The sequence below is a fragment of the Aquarana catesbeiana genome, linkage group LG02 (genome assembly GCF_042186555.1).
Source record: "Aquarana catesbeiana isolate 2022-GZ linkage group LG02, ASM4218655v1, whole genome shotgun sequence".
NCBI lineage: Eukaryota > Metazoa > Chordata > Amphibia > Anura > Ranidae > Aquarana > Aquarana catesbeiana.
The window spans coordinates 341,287,648-341,297,857 of NC_133325.1; positions in this window are offsets into that span (position 1 = coordinate 341,287,648).

The following is a 10,210-nucleotide window of genomic DNA, read 5'->3' on the forward strand; positions in this document are numbered from 1 at the left end:
ATTTAGTTTAAAGCCAGACTGGTCTGTTTAACCAATCAGGTTTTCAATAATGTGTTCATTAACTTACATTTATAAAGAGCAAGCCACTCTTTATCAGATGGCGGACACATGAAAATAGGGTGTGTCTATGGTGCACATGCACTAATAGGTAAAAATAAGTAATGTATCTACTTCTGTGAGTTCATAATTTTTTCATGTGCCCTGAAAATACATGCTGCTCTACCAAAGTGCTTCATGTTCTATTTATATAACAGGGCTAGTAAGTTGCCCAGAGTAAAATATAATAGTACTATTTGACAGCTGTGGTCATACGTACATTTTATATATCTCAAATGCTTAAAGTGATTGTAAACGATCACCCTGTAAAACAACCCATTTGGTTTAAAATAGAAAGACAAAACATTTTTGTATAGTTATAAAAAGAACATTATAAATACCTTTTTATATATATATATTTTTTTGTTTTGTTTTTTTCTCTACTTTTTTATAAGTGATCTGTTCTCAGCTGCATAAGAGCGGGGGGAGGAGAAGCTGCAGCACACTGAGCTTCCCAGTGACAGGCTATGTAGGTGGTGTGTGTCAGGACAAGTCTGATCACTGGAGGCGAGCATGCTGTGTTCCCAGCACAACTAGAGAACTGACTGAGCTGAGTTCTCCTGCTTAGTGTGGTCAGTTTTTCATTGGAAAGCAGAGGGGACTAGCAGGAATGCCAGAGATTTCACACAAATGAAGCAATTCAAAGAGAATCGGATACTTTTCTCAAATAAGTACATAGTACAGCAGGCCCATATCAGGAATATGAAATGTTTGGGTAACAAACACTTTAAGGCTCACTTCTCTCACCTACTAATAAAATATGACATTACATCCTCTGAGGATAAACCTAAAACGTTTCATAAAACACGGTACTACTGGATGGACCACTACTTCTTAGAGGGAGGAAAGCCCTGATAGGAACATCCTCTTGTGGAGTCAGATGGTGGTCTAATTGTTAAAGAACCAGCTGGGACTAAACCCTCACGTTAAAATCCTTTTAGGAGCTAATTTACAGTTGTGTACATTTTAAAATGGTATTTTTTACGCATAGAGTTGCATTAACCACTTGCCCTCCGGAAGGTTTTACCCCCTTCATGACCAGGCCATTTTTTTTGCTATTCGGCACTGTACTACTTTAACAGGCAATTGCGCGGTCATGCAATTCTGTACCCAAACTAAATTTTATATCTTTTTTTTTTTTTTTCCCACACAAATATAGCTTTCTTTTGGTGGTATTTGATGACCTCTGGGTTTTTTCATTTTTTTATTATATAAACAAAAAAATAAAATTTTGAAAAAAAAAAAAAAACAATATTTTTTACTTTCTGCTATAAAGTGTGTATGTGTGTGTATATGTATGTATGTGTGTATATATATATATATATATATATATATATATATTAATATAATACAATATAATTTTATTTTTTTAAATAAAAAATTTTTAATAAATTTTGGCCAAAATGTATTCTGCTACATGTCTTTGGAAAAAAGTAAAATCCCAATAAGTGTATTGGTTGGTTTGTGTAAAAAGTTATAGCATCTACAAACTATGGTATAGATACTGGAATTTTGATTTATTTTTTTGCATACTAGTAATGGCGGCGATCAGCGACTTATTATAGGACCTCGATAGTGTGGCAGGTAATCTCACACTAATCTGGGAGGAACTGACTAACTGCCACTGACATCCCCAGTGACATTGTTACAGTGATCAGTACTAATGGTAAGCACTGTCACCGTACTAATGACATTGGGCAGGAAGAGGACAACATCTAGGGCGATCAATGGGTTAAATATGTGCCTAACAAGTGTTTGTGTGTACTGTGTGCTGCTTTTACTGGGGATCTAGTTTTCATTCCCTGCTTGGCAGGGAGTGAACAAACAAGATCCCCTGTCACTGAAAACAGCTCTGCACTGTTTACACTCCCAGAGCTGTGTTCGGGGAAGCTTAGAGCCGATTGCTCAGTGCCGGAGGTCAATCATTGGTCGGTACCCAGTGATCGGCATTTGCTGTGACGAATCACAGCACAGCTAGGCCGACGGTGTGCGTGTGGATCATACAGTGCCTTGAAAAAGTATTCATACCCCTTGCAATTTTCCACATTTTGTCATGTTACATCCAAAAACATAAATTGTATTTTATTGGGATTTTATGTGATAGACCAACACAAAGTGGCACATCATTGTGAAGTGGAAGGAAAATGATAAATGTTTTTCAACATTTTTTACAAATATGTGAAAAGTGTGGCGTGCATTTGTATTCAGCCCCCTTTACTCAGAAGTCACCTAATTAGTAAATAGAGTCCACCTGTGTGTAATTTAATCTCAGTATAAATACAGCTGTCCTGTGAAGCCCTCAGAGGTTTGTTAGAGAACCTTAGTGAACAAACAGCATCATGAAGGCCAAGGAACACACCAGACAGATCAGGGATAAAGTTGTAGAGGAATTTAAAGCAGGGTTTAAATTTAAAAATATTTATAAAAAAAAATTTCCCACGCTTTGAACATCATCCATCATCCAAAAATGGAAAGTGTGTGGCACAACTGCAAACCTACCAAGACATGGTCGTCCAGATAAACTGACAGGCCGCGCAAGGAAAGCATTCATCAGAGAAGCAGCCAAGAGTAACTTGGAGGAGCTGCAGAGATCCACAGCTCAGGTTGGAGAATATTAGTCGTGCACTCCACAAATCTGGCCTTTTGGGAAGAGTGGCAAGAAGAAAGCCATTGTTGAAAGAAAGCCATAAGAAGTTCTGTTTGTGGTTTGCGAGAAGCCATGTGGGGGACACAGCAAACGTGGAAGAAAGTGCTCCGGTCAGATGAGACCAAAATTTAACTTTTTGGCCTAAAAGCAAAAGCTATGTGTGGTGAAAAACGAACACAGCACATCACACTGAACACACCATCCCCACCGTGAAACATGGTGGTGGCAGCATCAATTTGTGGGGATGCTTTTCTTCAGCAGGGACAGAGAAGCTGGTCAGAGTTGATGGGAAGCTGGATGAAGCCAAATACAGGGCAATCCTAGAAGAAAACCTGTTAAAGTCTGCAAAAGACTTGACTGAGGCAGAGGTTCAACTTCCAGCAGGACAACAACCCTAAACATACAGCCAGAGATACAATGGAATGGTTTAGATCAAAGCATATTCATCTGTTAGAATGGCCTAGTCAAAGTTCAGAGCTAAATCCAATAGAAAGGAAAAATGGGCGAAAATGTCACTCTCTAGATGTGCAAAGCTGGTGGAGACATCCCCAAAAAGACTTGCGCTGTGATTGCAGGGAAAGGTGGTTCTACAAAGTATTGACTCAGGGGGGCTGAATACAAATGCACCCCACACTTTTCACATATTTATCTGTATGAAATGTTTAAAACCATTTATCATTTTCCTTCCACTTCACAATTATGTGCCACTTTGTGTTGGTCTATCACATAAAATCCCAATAAATTACATTTATGTTTCTGGTTGTAACATGACAAAATGTGGAAAATCTCAAGTAGTATGAATACTTTTCCAAGGCACTGTACCTAGTAGATCTAGATCACGTACCAGCTCAGGGAGGCCGCTTTGCCACCTTACATCCTCATGATGCGGTCGGCAAGTGGTTAATCCTTTTATTTGGGTGTTCTTTACTGGCGTCAACACTTGAAATAGACATCTACACTACTTTTTGGCAGAGTAGCACACCACAGAGCATTCAAAGCACCTACTATGTGACTCTGTGCATTCCATCCGTCAGAAGGACAAAATTGTGCTGTTTAAAAAAAAAAATGAAAAGGAAGGGTGATGTCTTCAGGTTTCGAGGATACGATTGGTGGCCCTAAGGGCTCAGTCACATGTGTGGCAATAAAATTTTTTTTTAAAGCCTCTTAACTGCCCCTCAAGGTCTGCCATGAATATTACAATGGTTACCACACAGTGCAGAGCACACATGCAAAAGCCCTGGTTGTGTTAGAAATTAAGCAGCATGTTACTTTCAGCAGGCACTGCCGCATGTCATCCGCCTCTATTCAGTTCAATGTAGTGTGCTGTAATCACACCTATAGTGTTTACGGAACGTTAGTGAAGCATAGGAGATTAAGCTGCAGGGATTTCAATTCCCAGAGCCGGTGAAGAAGCTTGCCAGTGTCCGACAGCGGGAGATGGCGGAACTCTTAAACAGCAGGAATGGGGGGATGGAGAGCGAGTCCAGTGTAAGGTCACCTTACAGATTTTCTGTAACGGTGAACTTACACTTTAAGCCAAAGGTCATTTTAGAGACTATGGATTTCTACAGTATAACTTGACACTGGAATACATCTCTTGAAACCTGTCCCTATCATGAGTAACTACCATTATGGAACCACAGAATTGGGACATTTATGTTTCATGAGCTAAAATCAAGTGTATTTAAATCCAAAAACTAACAATAAATATAGTAAAGCTTACCTTTGTCATGAAATCAGGCTGAGACAGAAGCACAGTTAAATCACACTTGTTTAATAATAAAAGTAAAAAGAACAAACGTAGTCAAAACATAGCCAAAGTTCAGCAACTGGAACAGATAGTCAGCCAAGCCAGAAGCCTGGGATCAATGTAGTGGAACAGCAAGCAGGATCTGGAGCCATAAAGGACATCAGCAAAGCCAGTCTTTAAACAGGAACACAGGAGATTTCTTGTGCTGTGACCAAGGTGAAGGCAGAGATCCTCTGGACTGGACGGCTTAAGTAGGCAGGACTGATGAGCAGGATCATTAACAGCTGAGTAACTGTGGAGAGAGAAAGGAGCTGGCAATTAGCTGACAGCTGAGTGGCCAGCTCAGAGAAAGAAGGGCTGAGCCCAACCCTGACAACCGTGAGGTGGTTGGATCCTTTTTTTTAGTCTTGTTTTCTTTTTACTTGGTAATACTGCAAAGAACACACTTCCTGTCCCGGGCCCCCAGCTAGACTACAATTAAAGTGGTTCTAAAGGCAAAAAGTTTTTTGTTTTACCTTAACCACTTACTAACTATAGGTTCTAGTGAGATCAATAATTCTAGCGCTAGACCTCCTCTGTAACTCTAAACTGGTAACCTGTGAAAAAGTGTGTACAATTTTAAAGCATAACATGTTAGGTATCTATTTAATCGATGTAACATCATCTTTTATAATTTAACGAAAAAAAGGGGTTATAGATTGTTTGTTTTCTTTGCATTAAAATTCATTAAAGTGTATTTTTTCCAAACAAATTGCATTTGAAAAATGACTGCGCAAATATCGTGTGACATACAAAGTTACAACACCCAACCTCTGCTTAAAAATATATATATAATGTTCAGGGGCTCTGAGTAATGTTTCCAGGAAAAAAGGATGATTTTTACACGCAGGAGAGAAATGCCAGAATTGGCCTGGTTAATGCATTCTCTGCATTAAAGCAGAGGTCCGGCCTTTTTTTTTTCTTTTTTAAAGTCAGCAACTACAAACACTGTATGTCACGGAACGTCCCACACTCCGCTTGAGTGCTTCCGTCATATACCACTTCCTCCCAGTCTGTATACAGATATCCCAACCTCTCTGAGCACAAACAAGGCGACACTTGCTTGTTGCTACCAAGAACTCACTTTATTTAGAATCAAAATTACAAGACTTTATATGCCGTTGGAACCTCCTCTAACAATACAACTGTAACTTAATTAACATGAGCTAATTATCTAATCCTTTATACAGCCTAGGTGACTGAGACATGACCTTTCGCCCAGACTTGTGGTCACCGAGCTTCACACAGTTATATCAACACAATAGCAGTCGTCCCGTCTCCTACATTGTATAGAGGACAATGTCATTAGCTCATTCAATTAACATAAACACAGGTAGTTGGAATTGATGACACCAGCATCTCCTCACAGGATGTGTCCCAACAGAATGAATCAGTCTTATCAGCAGGGGGCTGCTGGAGGAATCCCCCCTCCCTCTTCAGGGACACAAATCTACAGTAAGGAGTCCCCAACAGAATCAAACAACATACAATATATACATATATACACGACTGAGTCCGATTAGTACAGTTCAGCCTGGATTTCTCATTCACTTCACAAAGAGTATTGTTCCATTGAAAATCCAGGGCCCATAATCAAAAGGCAACAGGCTTGCATACAGTCCTCTCCAACAGCCTCTGTTCTGGCTAGGTCTGTCACATTTCTCCCCTTTCGGCAGGAGACTAACACAGGAGGAGACCCCAGACGGGTTGACTCTGAAGTTAGTCCATAGTTCCAGTCCTCTACTGCCTGTACCCACACAGTACCCCAAACAAATTATTCCAAACAGAGTATTACTCACCCAGCCATCCTCTGCCTCTCTCAGAGAACATATCCGCCGCTGGGGAGAGGCCCAGACTGGCCCTTCTCCCTGGAATCCTTTCTGCCGCTGGAGAGAAGACAGGGGGACTGGGCTCACTCCATCCTGCTGTTGGGGATCTGGGCCGACTGCCCAGCATCCCTGGGGTATACAAGTGGAGACTGAAGTCCCATCCACCGACACCAGATCAAGCTGCAGTTGTGAGGTGATGACTGCATTCTCTCCTTGGATCCTGATCTGCAGCTCGCGATAGACTGCCACCTCTTCACCTTGGGCCTCCACAATTGCTGCAGGTGTGGGGCAGAGGTCTTGGACCCTCTGTCCGGTTGCCAGCACTTCTGCTGGGGGTTTGCCAGGTGGTTCCTCCTCTACAGAAACGTCTTTTAAATCCCCAGTCTCTGGAAGTGGTAAAAGTGTGGGGCAGAGGTCTTGGACCCTCTGTTCAGTTACCAGATCTTCAGCTGGAGAAGTTTGTTTTAACTCCATAGATGCTGCTGGCAGTAAATCACATGTCCCTGTCAGTGTTGTGGGAGAAAGGCCGACTACCTCTTCTCTCAAGAAGGCCGAAGCCACTGTTGGTGCTGGGCAGAACACAGTGAACTTTGGCCCTGATAGCAGCTCTTCTGCTGGAGGCTCATTAGGTTGTTCTTCCTCAGCAGAAAAGTCTATCAAATCCCATGTCTCTGCAACTGATGCCTGGGGATGGAGGTTCACCATCTCCTGTCCATGGAACCCAGAAGATGCTATCATTTCTGGGCAGAGGTTAGCAGAGCTCTGCCCTGTTGTCAGCACTTCAGGTTTGGGGACGGCAATCTCCGGATTTTCCACTGCCGATTCTCTGGCATGCTGCTGAACTTGTTCTAGCAGTTTCCTGTATGCCCTTTCCAGATGCTGTTCCTTCCTTAGCAAATGGTCCAGATCAGGTTTGAGCTCTGAGACCCCTAAAAAGACAGAGCATAGACTCTCTATATTCTCTCAGGTCCTCAAGGTCAGGTTCCCCTTCATCGCCAAACATAAAAAGATCTGTAAGGTTCTCCCACAGCAATCCAGGGCCGCCAAAGTCATATCCCTCTGGAGAGCATTCTGTCGTCTCCCCTAAATATCCCTCCTCTGCATGCCATTGCAGAGCCCGATAACGATTGTCCAGCTCTATCTCCTGCTGGACCAACCTGTCCAACTCAGTCACCCATTGCTCCTGGGGCTGCTCTCCCAGGAATGCCATCCGCAATGCCCGTTGGTCACTGGCCCGTTGCTCTTGGGTTGGAAAGCACTTGCCCTGTTTTATACCAGCGAGACGGAGGGCTGCAATCCAGAGCTCCACCCGAATCTGCTGCCTAAGCTCCAGGTATTCATCCTCAGACACAGTCCTGGTGTATGTTGAAAGGATGATTCGCAGCAGCCCCGGGAATTCTGATGCCAGGTCCATATCTCCGCTGGGGTGACTGAAGTCTGCTATGCTGATCTTGGATCCAGGTGGAGGTTTGGATGTCCCAGACTGCAGGAAGCTTTGCCGCTGCTTGCCACCAATGTCACGTAACGTCCCACACTCCGCTTGAGTGCTTCCGTCATATACCACTTCCTCCCAGTCTGTATACAGATATCCCAACCTCTCTGAGCACAAACAAGGCGACACTTGCTTGTTGCTACCAAGAACTCACTTTATTTAGAATCAAAATTACAAGACTTTATATGCCGTTGGAACCTCCTCTAACAATACAACTGTAACTTAATTAACATGAGCTAATTATCTAATCCTTTATACAGCCTAGGTGACTGAGACATGACCTTTCGCCCAGACTTGTGGTCACCGAGCTTCACACAGTTATATCAACACAATAGCAGTCGTCCCGTCTCCTACATTGTATAGAGGACAATGTCATTAGCTCATTCAATTAACATAAACACAGGTAGTTGGAATTGATGACACCAGCATCTCCTCACAGGATGTGTCTCAACAGAATGAATCAGTCTTATCAGCAGGGGGCTGCTGGAGGAATCCCCCCTCCCTCTTCAGGGACACAAATCTACAGTAAGGAGTCCCCAACAGAATCAAACAACATACAATATATACATATATACACGACTGAGTCCAATTAGTACAGTTCAGCCTGGATTTCTCATTCACTTCACAAAGAGTATTGTTCCATTGAAAATCCAGGGCCCATAATCAAAAGGCAACAGGCTTGCATACAGTCCTCTCCAACAGCCTCTGTTCTGGCTAGGTCTGTCACACTGTAGCTGCTGACTTTTAATAAGGGCACTTACCCGTCCAGCGAGCCCATGATGTCGGCCCCCCCGAGGCCGATCCGTCCATCGGATCAGATGCCGGCGCCGCCATCCTAACTAAGGGGAAAAGGCAGTGGAGACTTGCGGCTTCACTGCCCATTTCCTACTGCGCATGCGCGAGTCGCACGGCACTTTGTGAATGGCCCTGTAGTTTTCTGGGACACACATATGTTCCAGAAGACAACGGGGCAGCTCGCCGAAGAGGAGGAAGTGAAGGAACAGCGTTGCGGAATAGGAAGAGGCAGATTAGGAAGGCTGCCTAGCAACAGGCATTTCTGGTAAGTAAAAAAAAAAAATTTTTTTTTCAAATTTTTTTTTATATATTTTTCATAGAATGTTAATGTAATTTTTAATTTTAGGGTGGACCTCTGCTTTAAGGTAAAACAAAAACCTTCTTGTATCTGTGGCTCTCCCTCACCCCTAAACACTTACCTGAGCCTGATCTCCATCACTATGCCTGTCTGCAGCAGCTCTCCTCTCACAGGAGACTCGGCAGCGACAGGGGTTATTGGCTTCTGCTGCTGCCAGTCAAATCCAGTTAAATTATTTTTAAACTTTTTTTGGATGGCGGCAGAGTTGCTTTAACGTACCTGGTGATGGAGCAGGTGCATGGTTGGCCTCTTATAGCCCTGGTAGAGTAACAGGGAATGCTGGAGCACAGAGTGGCATGAGTGCCTAACAGAATACTGGAGAATGCTGATGTGCATCGGGATACACAGGGGTAACTGGCTGGTAGCATGCTGGCTGAAGAGCAGGAAGAAGAGCCAAGGCAAGGTCAGGCAGTCCAGGTCAGCAACTAGCAGGTAGATCAGACACAGGTGGTAGGCAGAGGAGTAGTCAGAAGTCAAGCTGGGGGTCGGTAACAACAAGGCAGATGAGCAGAAGGATAAGGCAGAAGTGTAGTCCAGGGGTCAGTGCAGGCAGAGTTCAGGCAAAGTCAGGAGCATATCAGGTCAGCAACAGGTGAGCAATACAGGAACAGATAAACAGATGCTTCAGGAAGTTATAGACCAAATCACACTAACACAGGGAACTAGTGCAGCTTACATAGCCTGCCTGGTGCCAATGCACACGTGCACGAACCTGTGTGTGTGCACCCACTAAACGGCCATGAACAGGGCTTTCAGGAACCATGCGCCTACGCACATGCATGGTACTTACTTGACAGTTGCTTTAAGCTGGAAAAGAAGCAGTTTTTTTTTACATGGTTGGTGCAGAGCTCATGCTCAGATATAGTGGCTATATGTTATAACATTCACACTTGCTTAAGCTTATTACTCACATTGTACAGCAAATATATACAAAGCTTTCAAAAAGTTTTAGGCCTTTTAAGCACCCTTCATCCCATGTCTGGCAGAACTGAGGACCAAAGTCTTTTTTTTTTCTTTACGATAGAGTAATGCCACGTACACATGATCGGAAATTCCCCCAGCAAAAGTCCGATGTGAGCTTTTGGTCGGAAATTCCGACCGTGTGTATGCTCCATTGGACTTTTGTTGGTGGAATTCCCGCCAGCAAAAGTATGAGAGCAGGTTCTCTATTTTTCGGTCGGAAATTCCGATCATCTATACGAAT